The sequence below is a fragment of the Ruditapes philippinarum genome, unplaced genomic scaffold (genome assembly GCF_026571515.1).
Source record: "Ruditapes philippinarum isolate M1 unplaced genomic scaffold, ASM2657151v2 ctg1388_1_1_1_1, whole genome shotgun sequence".
NCBI classification, from domain to species: Eukaryota; Metazoa; Mollusca; class Bivalvia; order Venerida; family Veneridae; genus Ruditapes; species Ruditapes philippinarum.
Genome location: NW_026853097.1, coordinates 20,232 through 44,037, shown reverse-complemented (window position 1 = coordinate 44,037; position 23,806 = coordinate 20,232). Strand labels below are relative to the sequence as shown.

The 23,806-nt window shown below is 33.3% G+C and overlaps 1 protein-coding gene across 1 annotated transcript in view; it reads right to left on the bottom strand.

Moving 5' to 3' along the window:
* LOC132733825 (scavenger receptor cysteine-rich type 1 protein M130-like) overlaps positions 1–22,892 on the bottom strand; it is a 33,868-nt gene extending 10,976 nt beyond the window's left edge. The window contains exon 1 of the mRNA XM_060720535.1: positions 22,770–22,892. The gene's annotated coding sequence lies outside the window, so the exon portion shown is untranslated. The remainder of the gene's footprint in view (positions 1–22,769) is intronic.
* Between the last annotated feature and the right edge of the window lie 914 nt (positions 22,893–23,806).

Below are 23,806 nucleotides of genomic sequence, written 5' to 3'. Positions count from 1 at the left end.
CTGAACAAACCTTTTAAGTTACAATAACAGATATTTTGGATATTGTATGATTGAAACAAGTCTATGTCATTCATTTGAAATGTTCTTTAACGTTTCCAGAGCTCATTTTGACAAATATTGCGAAATCATAGCGCTCTAACCTGACCCACGCGGGTCAAGTTAGGAAACCACCATTTTATTCTTTATATGGACAAAAGTTTTGTTCCATTGACTGTCTTATATATTCATTTTGAGGGCATTAACAGAATAGTGAATGAAAAATCCAAAACTAAGAAATGAAAATTTTGCCTGTGTCTCCCTTTAATTAAGAGGTTAAAAGTTTTCTATTTCTTTAGGTTTTCTTATAATCTTATGCTATATGATAGGTACTCATTCCCCTAAACTAGTAATAAAAGTGAACACCCTTCTTAAATTTTAGTGTTAAACACTGTTGATAATATTTACACAAAATCATGCATTCAACGTTTAACTTTTATTTCAAAGAAAAATCATTCAAGACAGTTTTCTCTTGGCTTTAGTATAATACCCAACTTTGGTTGAATTGCAAGACCAATTTTATGTAAACTCATATAGGGTATGACGTTTGACATTTAAAATGTTAATATAAATCGTCTTACTTTAAATTCGGTGTTGAAACAATATTTCATTGTGAAAAAGTACACCCTATTAATTACAAAATAACATGGTTATGATATTAAAATGACATTGTGCCTATTTTGCCATGGTCAAGTTATGCTGAATTGACTTTATGTTTCAAATAATTGACTGAAAAAATGTTATTGACCTACAGCTGACATTTTAAAATGTTTATGATAAAATATAAGTATGCCTAAAATTTAAAAAAGACTGTCCCAAACTTATATAAATTGATTGGGTAATTTCCAATTGCATTAATTTATCGTTCAAAAATGGAAAGTACATTATAAATTTGAAAAGATTATTGCAAGATGTAAACTTATTTGACTTTCACCTGTTCACTCATTATATAATTAAAGCCTTGGATGGGCATTATGCGTTATGTCAAAAATATCTATTACATACTGTTTAATACTGTTTAAATTCTATTTGATTAGTGTCAATTAAATCATTTAATGTACAAATATTTTCATAATTTTGTAATAAATTATTATGCACTTCAGAGTCCATACCATATTTATATAATTTTTGTTCTTAAAATGATTGCCTTTTATCTTCATGGTAATAAACTTTGTCGTTTTCTGTCTGGATTATTTTATTAACAATAAACATATTAAGGCACATAAAAACACTAACTTTACAATGTTTAAATAAAATGATGCAAATACTTTGGCAATGTTCTAAGGTTTCACTTTGTTCAAAATCTTAAATTACCATATTCTTAAGCAATTTTTTTTTCAGCAGCTACTTAATTTGATAATCAAAAATATCTTGGCTGATAATCAGCAAATGCTTTCTGTATTGCAGATAGATTAATGAATGCGGCTTTCAATTAAAATAAAATGTAAATACGTTAGTATTATTATAATCAATGTTTATTTAAGTCTATTAATTGGTTGAATTGACTAACAACCAATACAGAATCTGACAGTATAGCTGGATGCTGCAAATTGACCAGTGAAAGAATATTTTGTTAAATTGCTTATAACACTGGCAGTAGAATTTATGTCCAACAAAAAGCTTAAACCATTATTCTTGAAGTTTGGGAATTTAGTATGTTTTGGCCAATAAAGATATTTTATTAGTAAATATTCCATGAAATCTATTATTTGTTTCAAATCTTTTTACAGCTCAGTTAAGTATATTAGTATAAGTCACTATTTTGAATAAGCGCTTCACATGTAGTTGTAAGAAAGACAGTCCAGGACTGACCAGGATGGGTGGTGTGAAATGCTGCAAATTGAAAAATATAGCTCGAACCTATGTACAATTGTGGCAACCTATGTACAATTGTGGGGTAAAAAATTAGGACAATTTCTAACACGTTAATATTGCATGCTATTCTAATGACAATAGGTGCTAAGCATACTAAAATGTAATACCAGTGTTCTGCCTTGTCGACGATATGATGCATTGAATTGTTGCTAGTTTTCTTTACCGCATGGAGTGTAATAGTTTACATCATGCGATTTAAAAACAAATGGAAACCTGATTAATGTAACATTATTAAACATGTTGGTTGAATTGGAAGGATTCGAACCCATGGAGTGCAATTGGAAATATCTGCTCTCAGAGTCATGCAGGTCTCACGATCTTGATGGTCACTATTGTATTGGGCATATGTTTTCGGCGCGTTGGTTGGTGGCTGCCCCCGGGGGACCCTCGCCCACTTTGCGGCCCTCCAACCTTTCAGAACCATAATATTGAAAATTGGTTAAAAAAAACGTTGGGGTTATGGAGTTCAATTATTATTAAGATGAGTGCTGAAAAATGTGCAGCGAGTTGCATACCTTTACTAAATATGTATATATTAATAATTAATCAATTTTTTATTTTTTGTGGGAAATGAAGGTTATTGAATTAAAAGCATATACCAAATATTAAAACATGTTTCAAATGAAAAATACTGCAGTTTACATGGTTTTGGGGGGTGGGAGGGTTGTGGGGTGGGTGGCCGATCAGCGCGCCGAACACCTATGGCATAGAGTGGTTCAGGAAATGTATATATGAAAAGTTGATGTGTTGATGCATAATTTATAGTTCAGTTGATTGAATGCACTTATTGTATACATGTATCTAGCACATATTTGAAGCAGTTTGAACGTTATTGCTAAATTAATATCTCGAAAAAATGCACCGTCAAATGTATATACATTTAACTAGCACATATTTGGAGCAGTTAAAATTGAATGCTTTTGCTAAATTCATGTCAGGAGAAATGACACTGAACTCGAGATCTTGGTGGTTACTACCCAAATTATTGTGTTTCAGATAGTGTCATATTTGATTTATGAGCGCTAGTATATGCATATTTGTTGGAATGCTGCTTTATTTGCTAAGTTGCATTACCTACATGGCAGTGTTGTATTATAAATCATAGAATGGCTGGGCACGACTAATTTTTTTTCAAGTATTCAATTCGCCGGAGCCAATAATAGTATGATATTGGCGAAGCCAATATTATATGTTATTGGCGGAGCCTTCGACTGGAAAACGGGAAATCTCCCGTTCACCATCCGAAGTCTAGTGGCGGCCGGCGAATAGACATTTTGTGATACTGGCGATACTGGTTTCTGCTTCCCAGAACCAATTTCGCGCAACAGTGTCAATGCTGTGTTGTTGCTCATATACATTTGTGAAAATTGACTATTTTGTGAATGAAGAATTGAAAGACTAGTATTGCTTTGATCAATTATTTTTTAGAACATACTGTTCCAAAAAGCTATACAGTTTGTTCCATTTGCTTGTTTTGATTTTGTGTCATTTGTTTGCATTGCTATGGATGCCCTAACAGGGTTTTGTATGCCCGGTATCCAAACCTTTTGGCTTTTATTAATGGAGTCGTGCCCATAAAATGCCAAAGATAAACTAAAACATTACTCAGTGAGATAAATTACATATGCCACTATGTATGACTATAAAATAAAATTAGTTAAAGTATGATATTGTTTTGTTGTTGTCCCAGATAATGATGACTATTTCTATAGAATAGTCTCTGTTATTTGGGGAACAACTTATACCCTGCCCTGGTTATGACGTAGGTACTGTATCTACGTCATATCCTTTTAACGCTGGCGTCGAATATTGTAACAAGGAAGAAATGAATTGTTGAAAAAACCCACCCGCCCTCCTCGGTCAATTATGAGTGTGAAGTGTGAAAGACTTGAGCTTAAATTTAATATTAGTATCCTGCTTTTTTGTTGTTTCTGTCCTCTTTTGATATGTTTTCAGATTAGCCAACATAAGCGACGTGTTTCAAGACAGCTAGCCCTACTAAATACTACGGAAGAGGTATCTTTTAGGAAAACTGCTTGGGCCAAAACCACCAGCAGAGAGAATTCGACAACGGTGCGACTCCAGAGATGTGTTCTATGAACTTTCAAATACTAGGTCTGCTAAATTTGCATTTTGCGGCCGGCGAATAGACATTTTGTGATACTGGCGATACTGGTTTCTGCTTCCCAGAACCAATTTCGCGCAACAGTGTCAATGCTGTGTTGTTGCTCATATACATTTGTGAACATTGACTATTTTGTGAATGAAGAATTGAAAGACTAGTATTGCTTTGATCAATTATTTTCTAGAACATACTGTTCCAAAAAGCTATACAGTTTGTTCCATTTGCTTGTTTTGATTTTGTGTCATTTGTTTGCTTTGCTATGGATGCCCTAACAGGGTTTTGTATGCCCGGTATCCAAACCTTTTGGCTTTTATTAATGGAGTCGTGCCCATAAAATGCCAAAGATAAACTAAGACATTACTCAGTGAGATAAATTACATATGCCACTATGTATGACTATAAAATAAAATTAGTTAAAGTATGATATTGTTTTGTTGTTGTCCCAAATAACATAAAACATACTTTGATCATGAGAGGGGTGTGTCATTTAGACCAAATGGAGAAAGTTGAAATCAGATCCGTCATTAAGTACCTATGTAAGAAAGGGAAGTACTTAAAGGAAATCCATGAAGCCTTAATGGATACACTTGAGACGGAGTCCCCTTCCTATAGCACTGTGAAAAAATGGGCTGCTGAATTTAAGAAGGGCAAGGAGAGTATTGGAGATGATGAGCGGCCTGGGCGGCCAAAAGAGGCTACCAACGATGCAACTGCAGAAGCTGTGGACGATCTGGTCATTTGCGACATAATGCGAGATCTGCGAAGCATTGCTAGGGAAGTGGGTATAAGCTTTGGTTCAGTTCAGGCAATTCTGATGTTAATGGCATGTCAAAGGTTCCCAGATAGTTGACTGACGACCAGAAACGGACAAGGCTTGACATTTCAAGATATCTTTTTTCTCGCTACGAGGATTAACCTGATTTTATCTACCGAATCGTAACTAAGGATGAAACATAGGTCCATCACTTCGATCCAGAATCCAAACAAAACCCCAGAGCATGCAGTGGAAGCACCCTAGCTCACCCCCTCCGAAGAAATTCAAGAAGGTGCCATCAGCAGGGAAGATGATGGGTTCAATATATTTTTAATAGTAAGGGGATAATCATGATTGACTTGAGCAAGGTCGTACCATAAACGGTACGTACTATGCAGACGAATCGAGACGTCTGCGTCAAGAAATCGCGCGTAAAAGGAGGGGCAAACTGACTCAATGTGTTCTGCTCCTGCACGACTATGCGCGAGTTCACACATCCCAAGTTGCGATGGCTACTGCAACTGAGTGCGGCTACATGCATTTTTGTGAAAACCAGGGAATTTCAATGCATACTTATAATCTGCATTTTTGTTATTTACCCTGAGGCCCTCTTATCAGCAAGAAAGTGGTATAATGAAAACAGTCGCTCTCAGAAAATACCAATACACAGCATAACTTGAGACTTTCCTGAGATCTTCAATAAAAGTATTCCCTTTATAGTAATACATTAAATTTTTAATATTGAAATCATGAATAAAGTTATCAAATTTATTTATCTTATGGATAATATGTTTATTATTTGTATCTTTAAAAAATATCGGGCATACTAAATTATCACAGTATATTGTATGGAACAAAATTAATGCATTTATTGTATTTTGCTCGATGACATTAGAACTTGCATTATGCTTGATTCCATCTTGCTTGGTGACATTAGAACTTGCATTATGCTTGATTCCATCTTGCTTGATGACATTGGAAATTGCATTATGATTGATTTCATCCTGCTTTATGATATTGTAACTTTGCATTAAGCTGCATTCTTTTTTTCATTATTTCATTCAAACTTTCGTAGTGACTAATTCTTTCATTGAGTGATAACTATTAAACTTGCACAGGCCATTTATCGTACTGTTTTGGAATATTAAAATGTTAACGTCATTTACCTTTATGTATAAGCTACCTTTCTTCATGCTCTATACAAACTATTTACGCTTTAGTTCTTTTTGTATTACTTTTATGTAGAAGTCATTTGAAATCGACTTTTTTTATTCTATACTTCCTTTTGTACACCTAAAATTACACGATGGATTTTGTTAAAGTGTGACTTATATCATTTATCGCTCACATGGCGTGATTACTTATTAGCTTTGATTCACTTATTTCCATTATTTAGTGTTTTTGCTAAATAAAGCTCGGTGTCTAATGTTTTTTGGATTATGTTTGATCATCTTAAAATATATATAAACAATTTAAACAATGTCTTGCGATTGCGAAATGTTAAGGGGCGAGAACTCTGTTATCGAGATCAACGTAATTTTTCCACATTTCGCCTAGCATCGGAATTTTCCGTACATAAACTGCTGTGACCATACAACGGTATTCTTTGGCGATTATATAAATACGTACCAAGCACTAAATAAATAAATTGCTCAGGATAGGATATAAATATAAGTAGAAAAAGGTAATGCAATATAATATTATATATGTATACAGTCTTATAGAAAAAAAAATATTCTTGGGGGCAGTTATACAGTGGCGGATTCAGGCCTTGGCTAAAGGGCTGCACCCATCCCAACTACCAGCTCAGCCCAAAGAAAAGTTCATGAGCTGGGATGGAATATATACTTGTCAGTTTCATGCAATAGGGGTCATAGTGTACTCCCTTATCAAAACATATAATGCTGTCATCCAGTTGTAAAGCACCTGCCTATGTGCTGCAAAGGTCTTTATCTAATGACTTGAACATTAAAAAGGCAAATTTTATTGGCTTATTGACTTTACAAATGTCTCAGAGTCACTAATATATATAGTGGTGAATAGGTGTGTTACGCAGTACAGTATATAATGAGGAAGGAAGGAAGCTGTTTATTATTGTGACATGTGTATAGCGAATAACAAATAATGAGCATATGTGTGTGTGATTATATAGTACACGGCCCAATGGATCTACAAGTCACCAATTAACTGTGTCACAGACACCCCTCACACCACCACCACATTCATATACATTTGTGCTTAAAGATATACTATGCGCATCTTTCAGTAATATATTTTTAATACAGAAATTTATTGAAATATATTAAATTCTTACTGAAAATGTCTTATTTAATAAAAACACATAAATAAAATGTATGGGAATCTGCGTTCCTTATTACGGGCCAAGTAAAGTTGTGCCTGTCTTAAAGAAACTGCCATATTCTTTTAATAACACTATATATTCATAGTACCCACTTATAGTGTATAGAATTTAAAGCAAAATGTTTGTGTGAATCCAAATGATATTTATTTTATATTACAAAAAGACTGTGAAGCAATAAACAATATTTTCAAATATCAAGTTTGAGCATAATATACCTTTAAATTCAAGTTCACTATTACACATACGACTACGGAACACGCTCAAAAAGTTGTATAAACAATCATTATAAGATGTGATTTGCCACTTGTAGGAGGAGTTATAAGAGACATCTACTACATTTTTGTCACATGCTGGCCGAATCTTCAAAAACACGCACTTTTCGCCTGTCGCATCGTCTTCTTGATTTTATCAAAATGTCAGCCCCAACTAACACTGTTTGGTATACGCCCATATAAAAAGGGATGTAACCTTGTTTACTCCACGTGCCAAAATATTATAGCGGGACCATCCGGAAAATAACGGGATGTACCCACAAAGCGACAATTGCTGTCATAATATGAAAACAAAATATTGCTTCTCGCATTATGCTTACCGCCAGCTGCTTAGTGCGTACTGTAACATGCGACTATAATATTGCTATCGTTGTCATCTGCGTTGTCGGTGCTGTGCGATCATGTATTGCATTATATTTGTAATCAGAGAATATACTGAAGCATATGAATGCTAAGACACGTCAAATTCGCCAAGTATTGATCAAAATCAATTATTTTTTGTGAAATAGTGTCGACAATTTAAGGCGCAGATTTATAGCAAATAAAGGTACTTACATGACCTTACCATTTTAGATCTAGTTATATCAAGAACAAGCAAAGAATGTTAACTTAAACACCGAACATAATACGCTGTCCTTAAAACAGATGGAACTAAACATAAAGCATATTAAAATATGCGAGTTTTGATGGTTTGGAAAGGAACATTTGAAGTTGCAATTGCATGATAGTGCATTCAGTAATCATAATGCTAATTGTATTAAGCAAAGCGAAGGTTTCCATTGTCAAAAAGAAATATGAAAGCAAGCATAATGTAAGTCCAAATATCATCAAGCAAGATGGAATAAATGCACTAATTCTGTTCCATGGCTAAACAATGGATGCCCCCTGTCACTAGTTATGCAATTATCAAATAAACCATTAAGGTGTCACCTTCCCTGGCCAGTTTGGTCATGTGGTCTAGTGCACTAGAAATGCACACGGTGTGCACTTCTAGTTCAGCTCTAGTGCACTAGAAGAGCACAAGGGTGGGAAGTTTAGTGTGAACTCAACTGTATATTGTGTCGTTATTTATCCCCTGTACGTTTGTCATTTTTGTTATATCATATATGTACATGTCCTATATATTTGTCCTATTCATTTCCCATATTTTACTCATTTTCATTCATCCTTTTCATTCATTGCAACATGTAACACTCAATGTCATTCTATAATTCATAACAACTTATTTCTTCTAGACGGACCTAACATTCACTCACCCGGATTGGAAGGCACGCATGCGCACATTGAAAATACTTCCATTGGTTTACGCCACGAAATGGCTGTGTTGCTTCTTCTTTCCACTTAAGTAAATTATTTTATTTGTTTTCGTGCCATTACAGGCCGAAACAGCCCCCCTTTACTAGGAAAAAGGAACCCTACGACATTGGTGGCCAGTGTAGCTTTCCTTATTTTCACCAGAAGGTGACGTACGAGACGTTTTGGGGACGATTCTGTTGGATTACCATGTATGACGTCACAGACTTCCATTTTCCACCAATCAGATTGGCCATGGTATTTTTAGCCATTTCCGGAACAACAACAACAAAAAAATGTTTATTGTAAACAAACATGGGAAATGATTTGTATACGAGTAGTGCACTGTTTCGTCATATAAAATCATTTGAGCTCATTAATATTATCATTACATGATCATGTCAAAAATTGTTCGTTAATTCAACATATTTGTCGTCAATAGAAAGGATTTAAATGTGATAACAACAGGGACATGTAATACCGGATATATTCATCAGCAGCTGTTCTTTGACATTGGTTACATTTAAAAGTGAAAGTAAAACTGAACTTTTTCTTATATGAATATAATCTTACAGTGACATTTTATAGTATAAACTTATAAAGTATAAGGTTAACTTAAGTTGTGTGTAATGTAAGTAAATATTTCACTTAGAAACTGGAAATTATGCTATTTGTAATTTTTCAGGTTGTTGTATGTTTGTATGGTACTTTCAAGCACAGTCACACACAGTAACAGTGGTTGGCATGGGATGCATGTAACTGTAGGCACTCTTTCAATCATCTGTCATCCATCCATTCAACAGTCCTAACTCATTGGTATTGGTAACATATTTTTTTCTCCCCTCCCAACCTACATACATGTATATACATGTACTTTCCTGATTCCTATATCATGAATCTATTATGTAGCCCTTGATTCCTGTAAAAACTTTCGAATAGTCCTGAATATCTAGCCGTGTGAACTGTATTGGCGGTATAATTGGTATTATTATCATTATTGGTTTTATTTATGTCTGTGTAATACCCTCTTAAAAAACATTTAATACAAATGAAATGGTATAAAATTAAACACACCATTGCTATGTCTTTGTCTCCATGTACTGCGGATTGCTGAAATGTTTATATCAAGCTTGGCTACTTGTCCGTGTCTAATCAGATGACCATTACCTAATTGCAAATTTATTTCCATAATTTTAAAAGAAATATTTGAGACTTGGTAGAGTGTTTGTGATCACCCTAAAATTTCCATAGTATTGATTTGTTGTTTTTATTTATATTTCCAGTTTATTAACTTACAGCGATGAAGTGAGTTTCAAGTTTATAAGTCGTGAAACAAACTTAGTCAACTTGCATGCTGAAAAGTAACTTTTTACAAGTATTTTGAGAAACAAACCAAAAAGTGCATTTGTCTGTTTTGATGCATCATGAGTATTTAATCTGTAGTAAATATAAAGTGCAATTTAAAATGGTAATTTGAAATAAAATTTTGAAAAGATTTTGTTTGAAGTTTGTTTTTCTCAATTTTCTGTATTACAGTAAATTAGAAAACGCTGGAAATACATCACTGCAGGGTATAATGCTAACGTTTTCTTACTTGAAATTAAATGAATGTTTGTACATGAGAGTGACCTTTTCATATTGTGGTTGATTATTATGAATGGTGGTTGGTATAGCCGTTTACCACTTATTGATTAGAAAATACTGGAAGGAAACCCAGTTGATGTTAAATTAGTTGTATGTATGGTTTGAATATCATCAAAAGTTACTGAATGAGAACTATGGTCTACCAGAGGTGCCATTGACACTACACAGAATCTTGATTGAATTGCATAGTGTGTGACTTGCGTGACAAATATTGCTGTTAGTACTTGAGTACAGAATACAGTACTATTTTATGTTGATGTTTTGTGGTGCATGTATGGTGTACATTTAGGCGATTACAATTTTCCTGAATATTATGTGACACAATTTTACTCTTTTTTTTCCGTCTTACTGTGTTTGAAACTTAGTAAATGGTTATAATTGATGGTTCGTGATGTACATATGAAATCATTTATGTGTTCGACAGAAGTATGGCCTACCAGATGGACAATTTTATTTCCCGAATTTTATGTAACGCAATTTGAATTTTGATTTGTTTGCGTTAAAAACTTTGTTCCACTTTGCGCAAGTGAAATTACCATTGCATTTGACACATAACAGATTTTCCTAAGATTTCTTTTTATAGATTCTTTTTTATAAAATGTTCTTTGGATCTAGATTTATTTATATTTGATCCACTATATTTGTGTTGTATTTGATTTTGGAATTTTTTGGTTTTCTCAATATGGCAACACCAAAGGATAGAGATGAGGATGTAACAGGTTCACGAGATTATAGGCAAGAGGATAATATATTAATTCAATGTATATTGACATAATTTTGATGATTCTTATGTAACCCTTAATTATTATACAAAGGATACTTCTAAAACCGGAACAAGGCCCAAATTATTGCAACCTTGCGACACTGACCAACAGTCCAGTCATGCTTAAATACGCCAAGTACGCTTTTTTCCCACTCCTGGTCATTTTTTACTTACAAATCAAACTTTGAAAGGTAAGTTAGATTATATTCATCATCGAATCCCTGATTTACCAACATTTACTGGCATGAGAGCCCCAAAACCAACTCATTTGAAGTATGGAACAATGATGATCATTGTTGGATTGATGAACAGGTATATCCCATTCATATTTTATGTGAAGCCATACGTAAATCTGAAAGGTACCGCTCGAGGGATTTATTACATCTTGGAGAGGATACTTCTGTAGCGCATAAACTTACAGAATTAGAAGATGTTTATGGGAACGTTCAAACTTCTGAACGTCTTAAGGAACAGTTTTATAGTGAACGTCAGAGAGAAGATTGTCTCTTATTATAGTATGAAAAAAGAGCGCCTATTGAGCTGATTACCCGGTCCAGTTAACAAATCTGCAAAATCAGAAATGCTTCACATTAGATTATGGTCTGGTTTCCAAGATTTGGAATTGAAAAATGTGTCTCGTTTTCTTTATGAGAAATCTGATGACTATAACAAATTTAGAAAGGAATTGAGGGCAATTGAAGAGGATCTTAAGCAATCAAGTTCATCTTCAAACCATATCAAAAGTAAAACTGAATGTAAAATTCAACCTTCTCCAGGGGTATCAAATTCTAAAGGAGAGAAATCTGATGTTGTAGAAGCCAAACATATGCTACCTCTGTTGAGAATAAGTTTCTGAAGCAACTACAAACACTTTCCAAACAGATGCAGAGTATGGAAGTAAAACTGAGTGAGATGGATGCTGAGATTAAAGGATTGAAGAATGATAGAAGAGTTAGTTTTTATAAAAATATCCCCGGTAAAAATTTTGGTAAAAGAACATCTGAAGAGAGAAGCCTGAAAAAACCTATTAAAAAGGGTTACTTTTTAAACAAAAAGTAAAACCCCCATCGTAAGGGAGATGGTGGTCATAATACTTGGATGGCCTAGTTTTTTCTCTGCCTCATATTGGTTAGAAAATGAAACCCAGGGTATTTTTCCAAGGAAGCTTTAAAATTTTTGAGACTTTAATGTTTTTCCTTTTGGGTGAAACATTTTTTAAATCTTTAAATCCACAGCCAGTTATGCACAATTCGGAAGATTTTTGTTTGGAAATTTCTGGAGCTGGTGGTAATAAAGTGCCATATTGAGGTTATTCTTTACTGGAAATATTTTTCCTGTTTCAGATTTTACCCCTGTTCCTGTTCAAATACTTATTGTTCCAGACACTAGTAATTCTGTTAGTGTGCCATTGATAATATGGACACACATTTTGAATTTCATGAAACCTTCAGGTATTGAGGGATTGTCTGTTGTCGTCCCACCATAGTTGCATAATTCTGAAAGCAAATTTACTGTGAATGTTAAAAGGGCGTAGCCGGCCCATGGTTACATTTTAGGGGACAAATGTTGTTGAATATGAAATCAACTTAACTGACCTGACTCCTTTTAAAGACGCATATAGACGTATTCCCCCAGGTATGTTTGAAGAAGTACGGGAACATTTAAGGAGCATGGTCGAAGCTGGAGCTATTCGTGAATCTCATAGCCCTTTCTCTTAGAACGCAAGAAAGATAGTTCATTGCGTTTATGCATTGACAATCGAAAATTATATATTCGTACTGTTAAGGATGCTTATTTTCTTCCTGAGATTGACGAAACCATTGACTCACTTGCAGGATTTAAGTATGTTTCTAAGTTAGATCTGGGTATTGGCAGGTCACTATGAAGGAAGAAGATAAACAGAAGACTGCTTTTAATATTTTCGATTTTTGGAATGTAATCGAATTGCATTTGGGTTAACCAATGCGCCTGCGACTTTTCTGCCTAAATAGAACGTTGCATGGGTGAACTACATTTAAAAGATTGTCTCATATATCTTGATGACATCATTATCTATTCGGACAATATAGATTCTCATTTTCAGCGTTTAGAATCAGTTTTTCTTCGTCTTGAAAAGCATAACCTTAAGCTTAAAGGTAAAAAATGTGAAATTTTCAGGACCCATGTTCAATATCTTGGACATGTTGTTAGTTCTCAAGGTATAGAAACTAATCCTAAGAAAATAAGAGCCCTGAAGGAATGGCCGGTTCCAACTTTTGTAAAAGAACTAAGAAAATGTCTAGGTTTTTCAGGTTACTATAGACGTTATATAGAGGATTTTTTAAAATCGTTAAACCTCTAAATGATCTTTTAGTGGGTCACCCTACTAATAAGTATGCAGTCAAATGTAAAACCTTTACACCGTGAAAGTGGGAGAAAGACCAACAGGACGTATTTGGTATTTTGATTCAGAAAATAGATAATCCAATTGCAGGGCGTCAAGTTTCCTATAAATTCCTATAATTTGGAGTAATTCCTATAAATTCCTATATTTCCATGAAAATTCCTATATTTCTGTGAAATTCCTATAAATTCCTATATTTAAGGGTAAGCAAGAAAATTATGGATTCTGTAGTAAAACAAATACTGTATATTACAAGCAGTTTGTGTCATCTGTTTTTATATATGCAACATTTACTTCAAAATTCATCTTTCTTATAAGTGTAGCTACCCTGTCCAGCCCAGGTAGTCCAGTTTTTCCTGCTGGATTTGTTTAAGGGAAGTCAAACATTCTTGCAGGTGAAGCTGTCTTATATTCTATTCTAAAAAGTATTCTGTTTCATGTTGAGATATACAATGCTCAAATTTGATATTAGAAAATTTGATAATTGCTACACATTCTTTTTATAAATATGAAATAAACATGTTTTGACTTCATACAAAGTATGTGTGATGTTTAAAATTCTTCACACTATAGGTGGTGACAAAATGAATATATAGTGTGATTACAAAACAAAAACTGGCATTTTTTTTTGGAGAAAAGATCAACTATACTTGACCAGTAATATAGAAAGCAGCTTCCCAAACATGCATGTAGTTCATTCATTCTTTTATTCAAGTAAATTTTTATGGATTGCGATAAAGATATTTTACTAAAGAATGAGCATAGTATTTCATTAACAAGAGTAAACATGCCTAAGGCTAAAACAAAGTTTGAGAAACAGTGCTCAACTGAAATTAATTCAAATAGACGAAAATACATACATGGTGTGTTAAAGATAGTTCAGATCATATTGTTAGGTGTACCCTTTGTAAGACAGAAATCAAATGTGACAATAGTGTACTGTGTAATTAATCAAATACTTCAACATGCAAAAGGGTCACAACACAAGAAATTAGGTGAGTCAATTCTGTCAACAAAACAGACTTCACTTCCATTCAAAATACAGTCTAGTGCATCTTGCAACACAGCAGAGAGTGTAAGGTCAGGTTAGGTCAGGAGGCAGGAAGCTCAGGTACTGCTGTTGGTTCACCAAACTTTTGTGATGCTTTACCTTAATGAAGATGTATGCCGGAGTCATTTGGGAAATGAAATGTGCCACATTCAATATCATTTTTCGGACTAATGATGGCATATCAGACACATTTATAGAAATGTTTTATTGCCTAGTTGCTGACACGTTCAGTTTGAGCAGGACAATGCTGTCCATGGACTGGGACAAACGTTGACCAAAGCCATTTTATATAATGTGAAAAATCAGCATTATAAAAACAAAGGGTAATTTGAAGGACAAAGACAAAAAGGATAGTACAGAAGATGAGGATTTTTCATCAAAAAAAAAGGAAAAACAATAACACCCAGTCATTTCATTCCAAAGCAAAAGTGAGATTAATTTAGCAGCATTTATGGTTGCAACACAAACATCTTAATAGTTAAACATTTTTTCAAATGTATGGTACAGTAGGCCAGTGTAGTTAGTATTTCTGGGCTTAACAGTTACTATGATTAAAATAAGTATTTTGGCATATAAATGGACACAGATACAGAACAGTACCTAGTGCTTCATTTACTGATTTATGTTAGTTTTCCAAGTACATGTATGTCATTTTGTTAATTGACATAATTTTATTGAAATATTGAAAGTTGTTATACCTGTTGTAACTTGTAAATAAAAGAAGAGTGAAGTGAGTGGAGGAGGAGGCTTAAAAGTGCAAAAGTTCTTTGTTTTTCTTGTCCTATATATTCCTATATTTCTGGGGAAAATGGTCCTATATTTCAGAGGTAAGTCCTATATTTTTTGGACCAAAATTCACTTGACGCCCTGCAATTGGAGAGCTCATGTCCCTGCACTTGTTCATGCGTATAATTCAACCCCACATTTAAGCACAGAGTATACACCCCATTTTGTAATGTTTGGACGTCATTCTCGGCTAGCAATCGATGCTTTTTTAGGTATCGAACCTAATCGTTCTAAGCCAACAGATAAATCCACACATTTTTCTGTATTACGTACCAGACTTAACTTTGCTTATAAGGCAGCTAGTCGTGAAGCTTGTGAACAAGGTCAAAGACATAAGAAATGGTATGATCTGCGGGTCAGGGAAGCCAAGGTTGAAATTTGAGATAGGGTTCTTGTTCGAATGTTGGAATAAGGGGTAAGGCAAAGTTGGCTGATAGATGGGAGAAAATGTTTATGTGGTGGTCAGTCAACCTACGTCCGATGTTCCGATATTTGAAATCAAACGGGAGCATGGTAAGGGAAAACATCGACTCCTTAACAGGAATCTCTTACTCCCATTGACAGGTATTCCGATAACAAAGCGTAAAGCTTGTGACCCTGAAATCTCAGTTGATCATAAGAGTGATTTAGGTACATCTTCTGGTCTATGCCCTGATAATCATTCTAATACTTTTACACAAACCATCCCTAATATTGATAATTTTGTTCAACAAACGTTGATACTTCTATTTCAGACTCATCAGGTAAATATGTTATACCAGCACGTCGGAATAATCGGTCAAAAGCTTATGGAAAGTTGTCGGACAGAATAGTACTGATACGCAAAAGCAGCTGACATGTCTGTCTGATGAACCACTTAGGAGACAAAGAAGATATAGGGTCCAGTCTGCATGGATGAGGAATAGTGTATGGTAATTCAACTGATTCTTAATGCTGTTTATAGTAGTATATCAGTTGTGACATATTCATGAATTTGACAATTTTATTTTAATTGTAAAACATATGTTTGATTTTATCACAATTGAGTTTTCTATATTTTGTAGAAATCTTAAATAAAGCAAAGATTTCAATTAAGTTTTGTTCATTAGTTGAACAATTTTGAAAGAAACATTTTAGTACAAATGTACTAATGATGTACTAGTGGGTACAAATGTACTCTTTTATCTATTATATTTACTAGATGTGTTTATTTGAATTATATTGGAGTGCACGCCTATTTTTCAAATATAAATACTTTACAGTTTTCCTTATCCTCAATTTAGATTAAACATATGCACGGTGTCAAGTGATACGCATCATTTTTCCGCATACCGTCGATAATATATCATCTTGCGCGCAGTACCGTATGATTCTTACGCAATCTTCTAAAAAATGCAAGAGGGCGAAAATTTCTTTCTAAAATTGATTCTATTTAGACAGTTTGCATACATCACGGAAGTTTTGAATGTTTAATCTATGTGTGCAAAACATTATGCAACTATATTTGCCTATTTTAACCTGAAACTAATGAAAACACTTTTATACAGTCATGTGAAACATTTGTGTTGTTGATGCGAACATTTTTTATTCTTTTCCGACAGTAAAGTGGTCGGGAAAAGTATCAAATGTCAAAAGATCACATAAAGCATTGACACGAGCTGATCACATATCAATTTTACACAAATAATGCAAAATAATGTTGTAAAATCAAGAAGACTTTGATAAACGTGGTACCGCATCATGCAGAACCATGGCACCGCTTTTTTGCGGTAATACTGCAAACATGTACTTTAAAATGTGTTTAATCGTTTTTGTTTTTTTCTTTTTTTTTGTAAAAAGGTAAATGTTTGGTTACCGGTTAGGGTAAGCGGGGCAGTGGATTACCTGCGCCTGGAAGCAATCTGCACCTCTATAGGTTTTTAAAGATAATTTCCTATAAAAATTCTATGCTGTCAGTTTCTATTCAGTTGCATTTTATGTCTTTTGTGAAGTTAAACTTTTTATTTGGAGTCGGGAATTACATAGTATTTGCTGAAATCAATAATAGAACTTTTACTCTCACATTGCCTAATACATCGCACAAGCAAGCCAAAGCTCATATTTCTAAAACAGTAGTTTTTTACATTTGAATTATAGTTACTTAACTTATTGACAGGGCACGTAACTTACGCATGCTACTGAATTTAAGAAAGGCGGCAACGGTGTGCTATTCTCCCTGTATTAATATCTGTGTCGGCATGCTCGTATTTTTTCACACTTTCTTGATACTTGTGGTTCCAGTTGTTGCTAGACTATAATAAAACTTATAGATAACTTTAACCAAAACAGTGTAAGTTTCTTGCTCAAGTAAACATGGGATGGCCGCTGACGGGGTTCGAGCTAACGCCTTGACAAGCGATGCCAGAATTGCAAGTCCGACGTTTCAGTCTAAAAGTCACGGGTTCGATTCCTATTTCTTCCAATATATTGACTCAAATTGTTTAGTTCAATCTATATGTTATTTATAAACATTTCATTTACATGATAATTGACAAATAACAAATTATACATATTGAGTAGGAGTTTTTGGATTGAGTAGGAATCTTAAAAAGCTTTTTTTAGAAACTATCTCCGTAAGCACTATCTCAAAGAGTATGTATAAAATGGTAACAATTATATATGACTATTTGTGTTACATTTATTCATAACATTTTCAATATAAACTTGCTTCTTTACATGTACAAGAAAATTAGCAATTTGCATTCTAGTTGTCCTTATCGAACCGATTCTTTCAAATATGACCATGGTACCACGTGTTTACGCCAGACGCACAAAAGAACCAGGTTTGCTTCTAGAACAGAAGAATCTTTAGTATTTATGCATTTTCCTCCGGTTTGTAAATGATTGATAACAGCTTCGCCCAGATGGGCAAAAATAAATAAACACAAATAAGATTATTCAGCATAAGGTTAATCATCATGATGCGTTGCAAGTCTAGCGCTAATGTATACGGTGCCACATTTTTCGGTGCGGACCCTTGATACGGTACGAAGAACTCGGTCAGTTGTCATGCTTTTATGATTTTTTAAGGAATAAAACAGATCTTGTGTGCAATATTCTGTGTATACATTTCTTTGATGCTTGCAGTTATATTATATGAATATTTTTATTGACAACATAATTTTCTAATTTTAAGAGTATTCCAAATGATCCTTTTCCCCAAGCCAGCTCTAGCTGTTTTCATTAAAACAAAGAAATCGTACAAGTCTTTGATAAAAACTAGGTAAAACAAAACCTTCAGTGATCATAATATTCCGTAGACACACTTTTATTAATACACTTACTTTAAAAGTGAGACTTTCAGGTCGTTTTCCATTATGCATGTTGTGTTTATGTGTTGCGAATTGGAAGGCACGCATGCGCACATTGAAAATACTTCCATTGGTTGGCGCCACTAAGTAGCTGTGTTGCTTTTTCTTTCTACCTTAGTAAATTGTTTTATTTGTTTACGTGACATTACAGGCAAAAACAGCCTCTCCTTTATTATGAAAGAGGAACCCTACGACACATCCAAAATGTCTCCAACTTTTATGAGAATCAGCTCAAATTCGGTGTTAAATTAGACAACTTTTAGTGATACATTGTACATTTAATTTAACGCCTACTGATAGAGCGTAAAAAAGTGTAATTGAGGCCACCATATTCATGTCAATAGCTATACATGTATATCATATAATAATGTCCTTTTTGAAAGCTAAAGCTGTTGAGCGGTTTTTTTGTACACGTTGACGTTCAAAACACTATAATGATACCACAGTTCCGTCACTTATGTTGAATAATTTCATGTGCACTTGTATTTAGACCACAAAATAAGTACAAAATGATAAAAGCTGTTAAGCGAAATCTCGGTAGAGCCTAATTACCGCCGTAAACAGTTATTATAGAGCCAGTTATTCCTTCTGTACCGGCAGCCGGTGTAATATTCTTATAACCTATTTTTGCACTGATAGGATGACCTTTATACTCGTATATACTAATAGATATATAGAACGGTTTCTAACGTAAAATGTTTTACGCGAGTACTCAGTCCTCATTTTAAAAATGAGGGAACAACAAACTAACAAAAACTTCAGCCGAAAACCGAAACCTAGATAAGTAAATGTTTGTAGAACCTTAATTTTTTCATAATTATATAAGAACTCAAAATTATCGTTCCTGTATTGAAAACCATTGTAGCAGTCTTATCAACTTCAACAGTTTGTCCAATGGGGTCGAACGTATAGCGGTGCCATACTCTTTCAAGCGAGGTGAAACCATACGATACGGACTAATGGCCGTCGAAGACGAAAACGAAAGTGGGTATGCGCATGTTTGTTTTCAAATATTTGTTGTCTACTGTAATTTCTTGAAGAAAAGCATTGTGCATGCTGATCAGAACTAATAATTATGCGTGATCGTCAAAACAAAATACTAAATTTTATAGTATTGAGGAAGTTATTGAGGTATTTCTTGCTGCAAATTCAACCGTCAAACTGATGTACACATGCAAACAAATAATGTATCAGTAGTTTTCAAACTAGATATTCGATTAGTTTACGTCCTTACATGTTTATTTTTGATAACAAAACGATATAAAAGAGTAGTTTTCCATATCTATCCGAAAATATATATAATATTTCCAGCTTTCTTACTATACGCCTAATATTTGGCCCGAGAAACCAACTGTACGCACAAATTTTGGTGTGTTTTTCTGTGGTGACGGGGAGTTCCTCATTACAGTACATTCTTATTCAATATTGATGAAATATTTAGCTTTGTGTTTGTATGTTTATCATATGTAAATCACAGTGTCAATTAAAACAGTAGTGTCAATTAATGTATTATACATTGTACTATGATAAAGTTAAGTTAAATATTCTCATCTCACAAAGGTTAAATATTAAAATTAGATATGTTATTGCACAGAAACTTAAAATTTTATCAAATAAGCAATAGTAACGATAATATTCGTTTTGTTTATTCCATTTATTCAGTAAAGGTTTTATCATTTAATAACATGTTTTTCTATTATTAATTACATATTTATGTTGTCAGAGAAAAAATAACTTTAATTAAAACAGCAACATATGAGAAGTGGAATTACTATTTATTACATGCACTTGTCGGAAAAACACGCCTACCATCCGTTCTAATGTTCATTCAATACCTTGAGAAGTACGAAGTACATGTTATAAATTGTGTTGTTGTGTTTTTCTTTTTTTGTGTTTTTTTGTTGTTGTTTTTTTGCAATGTGACTTGAAATATTTATTTTAAAAAATACTTGTTTGATTTCTTTTATGGATTGGATATTACATATATTTTTTTAGAAAATTAAAAAAAAACACTGACAAAAGCCTATTAGATGACCCTTATTTATTTAATGTCATTTAAGGTCAAAGATGAAAGCCATTATGGCCATTTTAGTATACAAGCTTGAAATAAGTCCTACTTTTGCCTAATTTCCTACTTCTTTGCCATACTCTTACTCTGTTCCTTTTTATGAATATTCCTACTATTCCTACTTTTTGAATAAAAATAAATTAAAAAATGTATATATCAACATATAAAAGTTGCAGAATGAATAAAGGAATGATGGCATATACTGTTTTACTATTGTTAAGGTTCCTAAAGACTCCTTTAACATGATTCTGTTGATCTCTTACGCAAGCTATTGTCTTTCTAAATGTGTGTAAACTGCTGTATTTTCCTTGCCTAAGTGGCAAGTTTGAGTTAAAAAAACAGTTTGAACTTTTATGTGAGTGATGTGCGCTGTAGAAATTATAAGCTTCAATTTTTTGAGAATTTGTTACATGCATATTTTTTGCGGATACAAACATTCGCGGAAATATACTCAACGCGAAAAGCGCTAATTTAATAAGCTCGAAATAATGCCTAGGAATACAGTATTGCCTAATTAATATCAAGAGCAAAATCAAATGACAAACATATCATAGATGAACGAAAGTGGAAAATAAACTTCAAAATTAAATTGCATGGATTCTTCAGTAATAAATTAGACTACAGAAACAAAACTCAACACAAATTCTATGATCAAAATTAGAAATAAATCACAAACAAGATACAGTACAAAAACAAGACTCTTGTTGTTGAAAATGGCGACATATTTTTGGAATGACAATACTGTAACTATGAACGTTGCTTAAAATTGATAAAGGACAAGAAATATAGTTTCTAAGATTTTAGAGTAAAGTTTACTTTTTCCAACTCCTAATTATCACAGGTAGAAATCTAACTAATAAAATTTAGTTCAAATAGTAACACTTATATAAATAGTGATACGAAACTTTTATTTGAAGTAAATCCTTAAGGAAAGAAGAAGATATCAAACCTTTTTTTTCAGAAATCCGGAAACGGACACATATGGTAGATCTCTTAGTGTTATCATAGGGAAACATGTACAACAAATGTGAAAATGAACAAATATCGAACCTTTAATAGCGAACAGTTATTTCATCGCACCAAAACCCAGCGTACACTCAAAAATTTTGTCCGGTAAGCTTCTATGTATATACATGATATAGGAGCACAAAGGTACTTGCTATGCAAATCAATTATGATTACCCTTATAGAATAAAAAAGAAAAAGAAATAAACTATATTAATATAAGCTTGCTTTTAGCGATTTTATTCACCGACACAAAATCAGTTGCCGTCAGTTTACTTTCAATAACTTTTTTAAGTATGAATTTAAGCCCTTGTAATTTTGATGAAATATGTGTCGGTCCTATCTTCACATCTTCAATACAAAATATGTAATTGTAATTGAAGATTTATGAAATAATTAATAAAATAAATAATTAATAAAATACACTCACTCTGACGTGTGTTTACACGAATAAATCCGCCATAAGTCCGTATCGCATGATTTCACCTCGCTTAAAGGAGTATCGCACCGCTATACGTTCCACCCCCTGATATTGATTTAATTTGTTGAGAAGTATTTGTAAATATGAAAATAACAGACTTGGTGTAAGCGAAAATAAAAGTGAGGTACCACATTGGGAAAATCTTTAAAAAGTAGTCAGTGTGAAATTATACTTTGATAATTTTCACTGTAAAAAACTATCAAATATAATTTTCACGGATAAATCAGTATACAATATTAAACCAAACAAAATAAAGAAAAATCTCCTTAAAAGATAAATCTGCCTTTTTGAATGAATACATTGAATGTAAAATAAGACTTCAATTATATCTAAAAACGTACTTTATGCATTCATGAGATCTGTTAAAAGTTTCAAATTTGTTGACTATAACAAAAACCGTCACTGAATAAAAGCGTAAGGTGTTTTTCTTCAACGCGTATAAATAATATTGATTTATCGGTTAATAATTCTGAAAACATAATACATGTACCACTAATATTATCGAAATTTTAAATAAATTAGAGAAATAAAATGAAACATACCTTGCGGCTGACACGCGTTACTCAGATATGAGCTTTATCTAGTACACACATTTTCAGAAGTTTATATATCATACAAATATATTAGAAGCATCAAGCGAATGGAAATGTCTTTTTCTCTCCAGGTCAACCTCTTTTATATTGGGGAATGTTCGAGGGGTGATGAAAAATATCGCGGTAAGATGCTTCCTATTTCTTTTCTTAACACATGATATTCATGATAATTCTACTGAGTCGAGATTAATTTCATACAAGCATTTATCATTTTTTGCTCAATTTACACATTTGATTACAAAATTACACGCCCTTTAGAAAAGTACTCGTCTAAAAAATATTTTCAAGGTTGACGCCAACAAAATAATTTATGTCGACTCTGAGCGTGTGAACAAATCTGCGAATATTTCTCCGTTTTAAACGTTGAAATCTGGTGTTACCGGACATTCGGAGACTGCTATATTTTCAATTATGAAGCATTGGTAATTGAAATATAAATAAAAACAAAATTAAGAGAATCCAGATTACCATATACACACCATGCATATCATGCTGCTCGATCTTGCGTATGGACGTATGGAAAGACATTTTACAACAAGCAGACGACACAAACAACGCTGATTTTATACTTAGATACGTCGAATGAGAAGCGTTAATGGTCCCCTGACACACCATAATTGAAACTGTTGCAAGAACTTGTTCCTGTACAACAGTCCTTTATTTACCTAGCAATTTACCTTACATGACTCATACACATGAAAATGTCTTCTAATAGTTTAACATGAAAATGTCGCTATATATAGAAATTAGTTAAATCCGCAAACGTGTTTCTACACTTCTTGACTTGTGAAGAATAATAACACTATAATAAGTCAGGTTGACTTTCAAGGCTGGCGATACTGATCGTTACGGCTGGTATAATTTTCTTTGATTTAAGCAATCATTGGTAACTATGGGTTCACTATACTTTCGTTTCTGACTCGATTGTTGTCATATTTATATGTTAATCAGATATTTCTTTCTTAGACTAAGTCAGCAGTTTGAGA